This window comes from Hibiscus syriacus, unplaced genomic scaffold (genome assembly GCF_006381635.1).
Source record: "Hibiscus syriacus cultivar Baekdansim isolate YM2019G1 unplaced genomic scaffold, ASM638163v2 tig00110469_pilon, whole genome shotgun sequence".
Classification (NCBI taxonomy): Eukaryota; Viridiplantae; Streptophyta; class Magnoliopsida; order Malvales; family Malvaceae; genus Hibiscus; species Hibiscus syriacus.
In genome coordinates this window covers 910453-923171 of record NW_024062751.1, presented here as the reverse complement: position 1 = coordinate 923171, position 12719 = coordinate 910453, and the positions used below count along the sequence as shown (strand labels likewise).

The 12719-nt window shown below is 33.0% G+C and overlaps 1 pseudogene; it reads left to right on the top strand.

Annotated features, from left to right (window-relative positions):
• The first annotated feature begins 3131 nt into the window (after nt 1–3131).
• Nucleotides 3132–6277, top strand: LOC120127533 (annotated as a pseudogene).
• Nucleotides 6278–12719: the final 6442 nt, after the last annotated feature.

The window sequence follows — 12719 nt, the reverse complement described above, 5'->3', positions numbered from 1 at the left end:
CAACAAATTCCCAATCTCAGAGCCAATTTCAACTTCACAACGAAGGATATTGGACTCCAGACAACGCAAGTTCAACTTCACGACGAAGGACCGCTGCTTGTCAACAAAATTTCATTCAGATTCAATTTCAACTTCACAACGAAGGATATTGGACTCGAGAAAACACAAGTTCAACTTCACAACGAAGGGACGGCTGGTTGTCAACAAACAATTTCCCGGTTCCAGAGCCAATTTCAACTTCACGACGGAGGATATTGGACTTGGAACAATGCTACCTACTTGGATTTCAACTTCACGACGAAGGATATCCAACTAAAAGAAGGATTATCTGCCATCAAAATTGTCGAGTTCAACTCCATTCAGCTCGATGACACATCAATCGCACTACTTTCCGGTTACAGTCGAGGTTTTCAAGTCGAGAAGAGGACCTGGGTTAGCCGTGCCTTAGTGACAAGCAACCATTTTCAATCAGCATAGCTTAAGTCAAGAAAAAGCTATCTGTCAATGAAGATTTCTGAGTTCGATTTCGATCCAAGGTCTTTAAACCGAGAAGAAGACCGAAGGGTAACGGGAAGCCACGTGCTGATTCAAATTCTGAACTACGGCTTTAATTTCATATCATTTCAAGATGAACTCGACTTCACGATGGAGGAGTCATCCGTAACTCAATTCGACAGGGAGTTATTGAAACATCAGAGTTAATTTTCAACTCCACTGAACGAAAAGTGTGTCTTTTAATCTTTGCCCTATCCCCGTTACACGACTATGGGCAAAGAGGGGCAGCTGTCAACACACATTTTTCGTCCTACTAGGATTCGAACTCCTAAAAATAGGATAGAATTTCAGGATTCAAACTCCTAAAAATAGGATGAAATTTTGTTAGGATTCAAACTCCTAAAAATAGGATAGAGTTCTACTATTATTTAAATTCCTAAAGATAGGATCCACAAGCACTATAAATAGCCATTGTAACTCACCATTGTAACGGAGGATTTACATACAAAACACAGAGGAAAGCACGGAAAATACAAAGGCAAAGCTATTGTAAACGATTCGAAAAGGAAATAAAAGGTAGCATCTTTTTTTTATCTTTTTTTTCTTTTTTTTGCATGTGCACGTTATTTTTCTTGAGATTTGATTCGAATAACCTAAAATGTGGGTTGCGCCGATGACCAAAAAGGGGTGGGGTTTCGAACCTAGATCTACTCCCGATGCATATTCATTTTTTTAAGTATTTAATATTCCCCCAATTACTTCGAAATTTGACCCCTGATTTTTTTTTGTTCCAATTTAATCCCTTCATGTTTTAATTCCTTTTCTTGATTTCGCATTTTTTACCTATTATACTATATTTTAATTGTTATTATTTTCACTAACAATTATATCTATATATTTTTTATATATTATTATTTGTTTCCTCCTCTTCTTTTTTATTCGTATATATATATTATGTACATATAACTACATATATGTATTTTAGTGTTTCATTCTAACATCTATTTACGTATATTACCTTTTATCATTATTATATATATTATATTTATTGCTTCATTTTCTTTATGTGTATTTTATTTATTTATATATATTACCTTTTTATTTTATATTTATACTATTATTTACTATCATTTTTCTATGCTTTATTTATTTATTTATTTATTATTTTATTTTATTTTATTTCTTTTTATTTTGGTTGAATTTATTTATTTATTTATTTTATTTTTTTATATCTAACATGTTTCTCAATTCTTTAAGGGTACATTTTCAATCGAACGTAGGTAAGTTTTGGATCGTTATTTTTACCTTTTAATTTAAAATTATAATTTTCTTAATTAAGACAACTGAAAATTACGTAGTACCGAAAGGGCGGTTCAAGGGTGCTAATCCTTCCTTGACCGTAACCGACTCCCGAGCCTGACATATTTCTGGTAAGACGCAGATCAGGTAAGAAATAGGGTATCCGATCAACCCATTTGTTTTAAATAAATGATCGGTGACGACTCCAATCCATTTACCTAAGTCGAAGCTCAATTCCGGGGCCTAACCGAACGACGGTTGCGACAGGAACGAAAAAGAATGTTGTTATCCCTAGAGATTCAAGATTCGAGCAGTTGTATTTGCAGGGTGTATGTGCATTGTTAATAAATTTAAAAAAATTTCAAAAAGTACTAACTTACATTCACTCGAAGATTATTTAAAAAAGTAAAAAAAAAATCACCACACAACGTTAATTAAACGAGTATGGATTGATATTTCTCTGTTAATTATACTAGTTTTCATGCTTGATTCTAAGGTAATTTTCCTTGGTATATATTTGACATTGGGCTTTAGCGAAGGTTAGGGGTGTGTAAAAAAAACTCGATCTGATCTGAAAATTCAGATATTCGATCTGTTTTTTTAATTTTTGAATAACTCTAATTAAATATCTAAAAATAAAGAAATAATCGGATTGAATACGGATTATATAAATTCTCAAACATTTGTATATTTATGTCACATAATTATATTACATATACTATACTATTAGTTAGATTTTTATAATATATTGATATATAAAAGTGGTACGTTTTTAATGCACTTGAAATATCGTTAAAGTTTTTAGAAGAATGGAAACAAAGTTAACATGATAAAAAATTTAAGAAATAAAAAATTGAAAGATGAAAAATATTTTTAAGTTTATTTTTATTAGAAAAAGAAAAAGAAAACTTTTAAAATTATATAATTTTAAACTAGTTTATATCTTTCACATTTAAACTATAAAACAAGGTCAGATGGGTAAAATTATATGTTGTTCAGTGCAGTTTGTAAATGTGCATATCATTTGAAAACAACAGTGTTTCTAGCAAAGTTTGTCCCTCTTTGTTTCAGGTCAGATAAATAACAAACCCTACATTCAGATGCGGTGGATCCAAAAATATTTTTCAGATGAGCACATATATGTTAAAACATAAATTTTTTAAATGTGATGTCCCTCTTTGTTTCACTGCCATTTACCGGATCTAATCTAATAGACAACCACCAATATTCCAACCTCTCTCTCTAATCCACTTTCCACTTAATTTCCCTCTACTTGTATTGATGTGCATGACTTCTCTTCCGCAAGCAAAACCAACTACACACAACCCTCTCCCAAAATGGAGGCCACCACCTTCCTACACTCCTCCGCCCGACCGCGGCCTCGGAGACCCTTAAGTGGTTGTTCCGTAATATTCGGCTCAGTCGTTTTCCTTATCTTATTCCTCACATTAATCACTAACCAAAGCCCAGGACCATCAGCAAGTCCCGGCGGTGAGACCGAGGCGTCACCTTCGGCAAGACCGAGAGGGATCGTCGAAGGTGTTTCGGCCAAGTCGAATCCATGTGTTCTGGACAAGGTCTGGTTTAATTGGACAAATGCTATGTTTTACTGGCAAAGAAGTGCCTACCACTTTCAGCCTCAAATGAATTGGATGAATGGTACGGCTCTACCTAGTCAAGTTACATCATATGATATATCCCTTTATGTTTGGTTTTCTAATGATCGAATGTTCTTGTCTTTTTTTTTCTCTAATTGTTTCACGTTGGTTTTGGAACCTCACGTATCCTGCTTCAGATCTGACGGTGAGTTCTCATAACTATCATTAGTTCATTTTTAAGTACAATTAGTGACAGAATTTTAAATATATATATATATATATATATATATATATATATATATATATATATATATATATATATATATATATATTGTATTATCAAAATTTACTTTAAAAAAGAAATAAGTGTATTATGTATCAAAGACACATGTTATCACGAATTCCGAATCAGATTGATTTACGACATACGTGCAAAGACCTTGATTCTAATTACTTAATGAGAATAAATATAAATGATTGTATTTTAACATGTGTCTTCGATACATAAATACACATGTTTTTTTCGAACAAAACTAAACTTATTTTATTCAGATTTATTTTTCATTCAATATAATCGATGTAAATTTCTTTTAGTTATTCAATTTAATTTTTTTTATTGAAGTTCAAGAAAATATTAAAGTTATACATGTTTTTGTTCCTATTTTTTCATAATGTTGCTCCAAATTAACCGAGCCTCTACTAAAAAGAAATTATATGTTTAAATATGCTTAAATTTTATGTAATTTAAATTATTACAATAATAACTAAAGCTGATACCTAGCCAAAGATGTAAACATGCGACATGACGAAACAAAAAATACGATGGTTGCAGGTCCATTTTATCACGAGGGATGGTATCATCTTTTCTATCAATACAACCCTGATTCAGCACCACGGGGCAACATCACCTGGGGCCGCGCTGTATCAAGCGACCTCATTCACTGGTTCTACCTCCCCCTTGCCACGATCCCCGATCAATGGTACGACATGAACGGCGTATGGACGGGATCTGCCACGCTCTTACCCGACGGCCGGATCGTAATGCTTTACACCGGCAGCGCTATCGAGTCTGTGCAGGTTCAAAACCTTGCATACCCTGCCAACCTTTCTGATCCCCTACTCGTTCATTGGTTCAAGTACCCGGGTAACCCGGTTATTGTTCCTCCGACCGGGATTGAATTCAATGAGTTCCGAGACCCAACGACGGCTTGGTTTGGACCGGATGGTTTGTGGAGGATTGCGGTTGGCTCAAGGTGTAATTCTACCACAGGAATGTCCCTCGTTTATCAAACAACAAACTTTACAGATTATGAATTATTGGATGGGGTCTTACATGCTGTTCCCGGTACGGGTACGTGGGAATGTGTGGATTTTTACCCGGTTTCAATAAACGGGTCGGGCGGGTTGGACGTCGTCACTTGGTCCTGGAATTAAGCACGTACTGAAGGCTAGTTTGGATGACACGAAGGTGGATCATTACGCACTCGGGACCTATGACCCGATATTGGATAAATGGACACCCGATAACCCGGAAGAAGATGAGGCATCTGGTTGAAGGTGGATTATGGGAGATGCTATGCCTCAAAGACATTTTTTGACCGGAATAAACAAAGTAGGATTCTTTTGGTTGGGTTAACGAAACTGATACTGAAACCGCTGACCTCAGAAAGGGATGGGCTTCTCTTCAGATACATACATAGAGATGGCCATTTCACCCGGATTTGATTGGTTCTGATCTAATTCTGTCCGGTCAGTTTTTTAATTTAAAAGTTTGAATTTGATTTGGATCAAGTTAAATTTTTTAAGATGAGGTCAGGTCAAGTTTATATTCAGGTTTAGAATGAAAAAAAAATCTAACCCAATTCGATTCAATATAATATTACAATTATCTCTTATATATTTAGAGATAATTATAATAGGTATGATGTAAGTTTTGACCTAAGAAATGAGGTCGAGTTTGGAATCATTTAGGACCCTTCTAAACCTAGGTCGACTCGGGTGCAAGTGGAGGGATCTGATTTTTAAGTCTGATTCGGATGAGCCAAAAACTTGATCCGACCCGTGGTCATGCACACATGCATACGATTCGTGATATTATTTTGATTCTGCATTTTACAGACAATTCCCAGGACTGTTTTGTATGACAACAAGACAGGAACCCATTTACTTCAATGGCCAGTGGAAGAAGTAGAGAGCTTGAGACTTGTAATTGAAGTAGGATCAGTTGAACCCCTCGACATAGGCACAGCTAATCAGGTTATGTGACTGGCGTTCTTTAAAATGAAACAATAGTCCTACACTTATTAATCATCAATTTCTCTTGAAACCATTAATTAATGCAGTTGGATATATTAGCAGAGTTCGGAATAGAGTCTTCGGTATCTAATACCACGGACGAAGTCGGTGATTGCGGTGAAGGTGCAGTTGATATAAGCTCTTACGGGCCATTCGGAATCCTGGTTATTGCCGATGTTTCACTTTCAGAGCAGACTCCTGTATATTTCCGTCCCCTTATTTCGCCTGATGATAGTCTTAAGACTTACTTTTGCGCCGACGAAACAAGGTCTTCTGAAGCTTCCGATGTCTTAAAACGTGTATGGCGTCAAAGTTCCGGTGCTTGACGATGAGCACTACAACATGAGGGTATTGGTAAGTGAAGATCGATATTCTTCCATAAAGATTTTTACCATTGACTACGATGATGAATGACTCAGGTGGATCATTCAGTGATAAAATCGAGAATTTATCCGACAAAAGCCATCTACGGAGGTGCTCGGATATTCTTGTTCAACAATGCAAGTGGAGTAAATGTGAAGGCCACACTCAAAATATGGGAAATGGATTCTGCATTTATTCGTCCTTTCCCTTTTGAGGAAAGGTTGTAGAAATGAAAGCTTCATGTGCTCAGCCAAATATTACTACTTGTATCATGTTTTCAGTTTCTTGAGGTAAGTTTCAACTTAATCCTCTTTTCAACATCATTTGTCTCTCTCCACATCCTCCCACCTACCTGCACTGCTATAAATCTTCAACGATAGCTAAAAATTATGTCGCTTATCCGGCTCCGGCTCGAAAAGTTTTTGAGCAGCAATCTCTCCTATCTCTATGTTTCCATTGACCAAGCAAGCATAAAGCAACATACCCCACACAGTTTTGACCAGCCTCAATCTCCATTCTGTCCATTATGAAGCTGAAAGCCTCATCTATCAGTCCTGCTCTCCCATAAAGATTTATCATGCAAGCATAGTGTTCCATTCTCGGATCGATCCTGAACTTGTTTCTCATTAAGAATTAAGAATATATCACGGAATATTTACTATTGCAAAATTAAGAAAACCTACAAAAGTAAAAAGAATTAAAATGTAAATAAATTTGAAACGACTGAATAAGTTGAAATCCTGGGGAAATAAGATTGGTATACTGAATTCTAAACTAATTATATTAACGGCTTCAATCCAGAACTCGGGTGTAAACTATCCATACCAAACATAAGGTGGTTTGATACAAGACTAACAACAGGAAGCATTTTAAATGCTTTGGCATCATCTCCATGATCCAAAGAACATATATATGTTGATCTATCCAAACTAGAAGAAGGTTTCTGAAAGTAAGTTGCAAAGTAACAGGAAGCTACATTTCCCCTCAATAAATAAAGGAAAGAAAAATAACAGAACATCCTTAAATCAACCCATAAATTTGGGGCCTTTTTTAGGGTGAAGAATCGGTCAGTTTTAAAGATTCAACCTGTACAAGCCTAACATAATTTGAAATGCCAAAAAGCACGATCATCAGTTAGACAATCGAATTACAATACCTGTTGGGCGATCCCTGTCGTTAATGATTCCCAAGTATTCAGTCTGGACGCTGTCCATAAAACAGCAACAACCAAACGATTGTTTAAAACGATGAATAACAGAATAAGTAAACTAAAAGATGAGATGAACAAAAGTGATATGAATTAGTATTGATTTTGAATAGAAAAGGAGAAAAGGTGAAAGAGAATCGGAACTTGGGCAACGAAGGAGGAGCTGGAGGAAGAGATGAAAGACGAAAGCGAAGCCACGCGCCTCCACATCTCCTTTGGACTTGTCTAGTCATTAGCTATTTCTCTCTTGTTTGTTGGGTTTTGAGCTATAAGTCAGGAGGAACGAAGATGAGCTGGGTTTGATGGATGTTACTGTAACTGAGACATTACGTCGAACAAGTAACGTGCTCCATGGGAGGAGTGTTTCCTACAGAAACGCAGAGCGGCAAATAGTGATGGGACAATCAGATTGTAAGCAATGACGTGGAGTAGCCCATTGTCCTGAATTGGAATGGGGCCAGGCGAACGGATGAAGATCCCTTGTTTGAAAATAACTCGATGCCTACCGAGTTCTAACGTCCAGCAGTTTAATATAAAGTTAAGTAAAATTGATATAAAAATTTATAAATAAACATAGTATTTTATATTATGTATAATTTAAAATGTTATATTTTTTTTTGTAAATTTTATTCGTAATATTTTAGATTGTAATAAAAAATATTATTTTTTATAATATTTTCAATTGAGTCAAAACTTTAAAAAACTATCATTTTAAGTTACGCGCGACATAAAATATTATATTGATAATATTTTAGATCATATTTTTCTTTATACTTATATTAAGATATTGTACCATAAAATCACTCCATGTCTACTCTCATGTTTCTTTCTCGTTAGAAGGGAGAAGGATTTAGCCGATCTCTCTTTTGTTTTCTTTTTTTCCCCTTTGAGTTTGTATCATTTTTCATAGATTATATCAATTTTTTTTTCAATTTTCTTTAGCATTTGACGGCACCAACTTTAATGCTGGTTGTCGATCACTGATTTTTTTTCTCTTTATTTTTTCTTTTGTTTTTTAATAAGAACAATTATGCATATGTTGCATGTTTATATGTATTTGTGGGATATTTTTCTTTTTTTTTCGGTCGTTTGTCCTTTCTTATATTTATGTTTTCTTAGGGTTAGATTTGATGACGTCACGACTGGATCAAGATGACGCTTATTTGAAATCTTATTGATCTTCTTTGTTTTACGTTTGTAGATAGTTTCTCACAACGTTGGACTCTAATATGCAATTCTCAGTGGTATTTCAATAGCTTAATTTTTTTTTTGTTCGTTTGCCGATGCAATCAGATTTATTCGTATATATTTTTATTCAAGTCTCTTAGTTGGATTTTTAATATTTTTCAAATATGATCCTTATATGATCTAAAGTGGCTAGTTTTATAATGTATTTAGTTTACAATAATAATTATAAACTCTTGTTGTAATTTTGAATATTTTTACTTTTTTAATAATACTAGCTCCTTCTATTAATTTTTTTTTTGAGATTCTGCTTCTATTGAACAAGTTCCATCCTCCTCAATCTTATAGTAATTGTATAATAAATTTATTTAGTTCAACAAAAAATCTTATGGTAATTGTTGTAGTGATTCTCATCATGAGGGAACGGAATGAGACATCTATTTTTTTTAAAAAAAATCTTTATAAATTTTAATATAAAAATATTAAAATAAAATTGACATTCTTTTAAAATAATATTAGTATCACTCTAAAAATAAGGTAAAATACATAAATGGTCTTTTCTATAAGATATTGTTTTGTTTACAAAATTATCCTGGCTATTTGAGTACCTCAATTATTAAAGGTTACAAAATAATTACTCAACTATTCATTATGTTCTAAACTCATCTTTTTTTATTAAAAAAAATAACAGTCGTCTGAGTTGGACATTAACATGCTTACTAAGATATGATAGTCGTTTGAGATTATGAAATCATATTTTATCATTCTCAGTCAGTAGGTTAATGTCCAGCTTAGACTGTCGTTAATTTTTAACAAAAAATGATGAGTTTGGAACATAATGAATAACAGGACGATAATTTTGTAACTTTTAATGTTCAAAAGACTCAACAAAGCAACTTCTTATAATCGATAGATCATTTTATAATTTTTAATAATTAGAATATTTAACATATAATATCTTATAGTTAGAGTATCATTTATATACTTTACCCTAAAAATAATTGATATTGATTTTATGATCCATTGATCCTACACATGCCACCAAGATAGAAAGATCATTAATATTTAGGGTAAAGTATAGCAATGGTCACTGAACTTTTTTAAACATTTTATTTAGGTCTCCTAACTTTTAAAACTTACAATACAGTCCCCCAACATTTTGTCCGTTTGCAATATGGTCCTCCAACAGTTATGTTAGGAACCTTATTGCAAACGGACTAAATATTGAGGGACCATATTGCAAATAGACTAAATGTTGGGGGATTATATTGTAATTTTTAAAAGTTGGGGATCTAAATGAAAGCTTTAGAAAAGTTCAGTGACCATTACTATACTTTACCCTAAAAATAATTGAGTTGAATTTGAGGGGGTTAATGCCAAAATTTTCTTCAGCTCAGATGCATTTTTTTTCTTTGAATTTCTGCTTATATTCGTTGATAAATAAGTTTGCTTGAATTTTGATTTTGAGTGCCGTGTCTTATTAAGGTTTTTTCATTTAACGGCTCAGATTTCAAGCATTAACGTTTTTCCATTTGGACGGTCGAGGTTTTAAGGAATATTTGATCAAAAAGTCGAGTGAAAACAGAAAGCCATTTGACGGCGGAGATTTTAAGTTATTTGCTTCTGAATGGTCTGGATCTGCCAAGAAGGGGGGGGGGAATACTAATGCAGTGAGCGTGGATCAAACAAGCGATCTTCAAATCTTCAGTCTGACGCTCTCCCAAGTTGGAGTTATCCTACAATAGACCTCATATTACAATTTTATAATTATATATTGTAGTAACAGAGTTTTTGTTGCAGTCAAGCCATAAAGGATGGACATGAACTTCTAATTAGAGAATTAGATTAACGCTAATAGGATCATTTGACTAATATCTATTCTAAACACTCTCAATCATTTGACTAATATCTATTCTAAACACTCTCAATCATTTGAAAATGATCGCTTAGTCATCCTATTACAATCGTTGGTGCTCGAACCTATAACTTTTAAGAACAAAAACAATTCATTTAACTATTGAGATAAATTAACTCATACATATCCATAAACTTTAAAATTATGACGAATATCTCACAAGTTAACTATCTCGAAAAGGTGAATATACATTTTCCATTAATAGTTTTTTGTTGTACACTACTCTTATGAATTTTCACTCATTGTTAGAGTTTGTGACCAAATTTTTTATTTGATCTAATTCGAAAACACGCAGTATGATTAGCATGGTCAGTGACATATTAATTGTTTTTTCAAGGTGAATACGTGTCTAACTTAAAATTTGAATTTTCTTTAGTTAGTTATTTATTTTATTGATGGTGTCCACCTTAAGTCCAATCCATTCAATAATTATGTTATTAGTATGTGTGTCTACCCTAAAAAATATTTCTAGATCTATTATTGCTCATGATTAAAAAAATAAATAGAAAAAAAAATGTGGGCTGGCTGTAGAGGCTCTCTGGTCGAAGTCCACCTAGGGATGGGCACGGGGTGGGGCGAACTGCGTTTTTGGTCGCCCCGACTAGGGATGTAAATAAGACGAGACAGATCGCGAGCTACTCGAGATCGACTCGGTCAAAGCTCGATCAACATTCGAATCGAATGAACTCGACTCGAATTCTTAACGAGCTAAAACGAGCTACTTAATACTCGACTCGAAAAGCTCGCGAGCTACTCGAAAAGTGTTATATTATAATTTTAGATTTTTTAAAATTACATTACTAAAAATATATTAAAAATAAATTATTGATAATTATAAATTTTTAAAAATATATTTTAAAATGTAATATAAGGTTTTTGTAGGTTCAAATCTGAGTTTGATTTCGAGCTTGAATCGAGCTCCTGAAATTTTTTGAGTTCGAGCCTTTTCGGGTTCGAGTCGAATTTTAATATTATATTTCGAGTTCGAGCTGAGCTTGATAATTTTTAGCTCACGAGTTTTCGAGTCGAGTCGAGCCAAATTTTAAACTTTTCGAGTTCAAGTCGAGCTCGAGTATTAGCTCAGACCCCAATCCAAAATTATATATATAACCCGACCCTACCTCGTCCAACCTCGAGGAATTTTGAGTTTTTTCCTGCTCGAACCCGTTCTGATTTTTAGACTAAATCCCCAACCCGACCTCGATATATTAATATTTTAAACTAATTTAAATAATATATTTTATAATAATATATTTAATAATTATTTATTATATTTAAATTGTTAAATTGCTATATTTTATAATATTTTTATATTTTTAATAATTAAAAAATATATTTTAATAATATAAAAATAAAATTATTAAAATAATAATAATAATAATAATAATAATAATAACAACCAGGTCGGGTCGTGTAAGCTATTTTTCACCTTAAACCTGATCCCGTCCAGCCCCGCCTCGAAATTTTCAAATTTTATATAATATTTTTATTTTTTGAAAACTTTTTATAATTATAAGGGCTTTTCTTGAAAATTTCTTCTATACATATTAGCCTAAATAAATATAAAAACCTCCAATCTAAGGCTAATAGTCATTTGATTCAAATATCAAAGTATTTATATTCGACTTACTCAACAGATTAAAGTACTCAAATTTTATTTAATAATAGGGTAAAATATAGTAATGGTCACTAAACTTTTCTAAATCTTTCATTTAGGTCCCCCAACTTTTAAAACTTGTAATACAATCCCCCAACATTTAGTCCGTTTGCAATATGGTCCCCAACAGTTACGTCAGGGACCATATTGCAAACGGACTAAATGTTGAGGGCCCATATTGCAAACGGACTAAATGTTGGGAGATTATATTGCAAGTTTTAAAAGCTGGGGGACCAAAATGAAAGATTTAGAAAAGTTCAGTGACCATTACTATACTTTACCCTAATATTTAATACTAATAGCGTTTGTTTTGATCAAATCGTGAGAATATCATTCATACCATTTTCATAAGTTTTTTTTTTGAATTTTTTCACAAGTATTTGTGAATTCGGGTTAAATGAAATAATATTTATCCTGAAATAAAGATTTTTCTTCATTTGAATCTTTTAATATAGTTTTTACTAAATAATTAATTATTTGAGAAAGAATTATTAAATATTTTTATTCTATATTAACTTAATATGTAAATACGTCTCAAGTTCGAGTCCTTATGTATGCAGAATTTTTTTGCTGGGAGACTCAGCTACCAAAACTAAATGTGCGACTCGGGTTGATTCAGATTAGTCAGGAAACTCAGGACGAAGCCTTAGAACTGGAGGGCAACAAAAAAAATATAAATAATGTTATACATAATTAAACAGTATT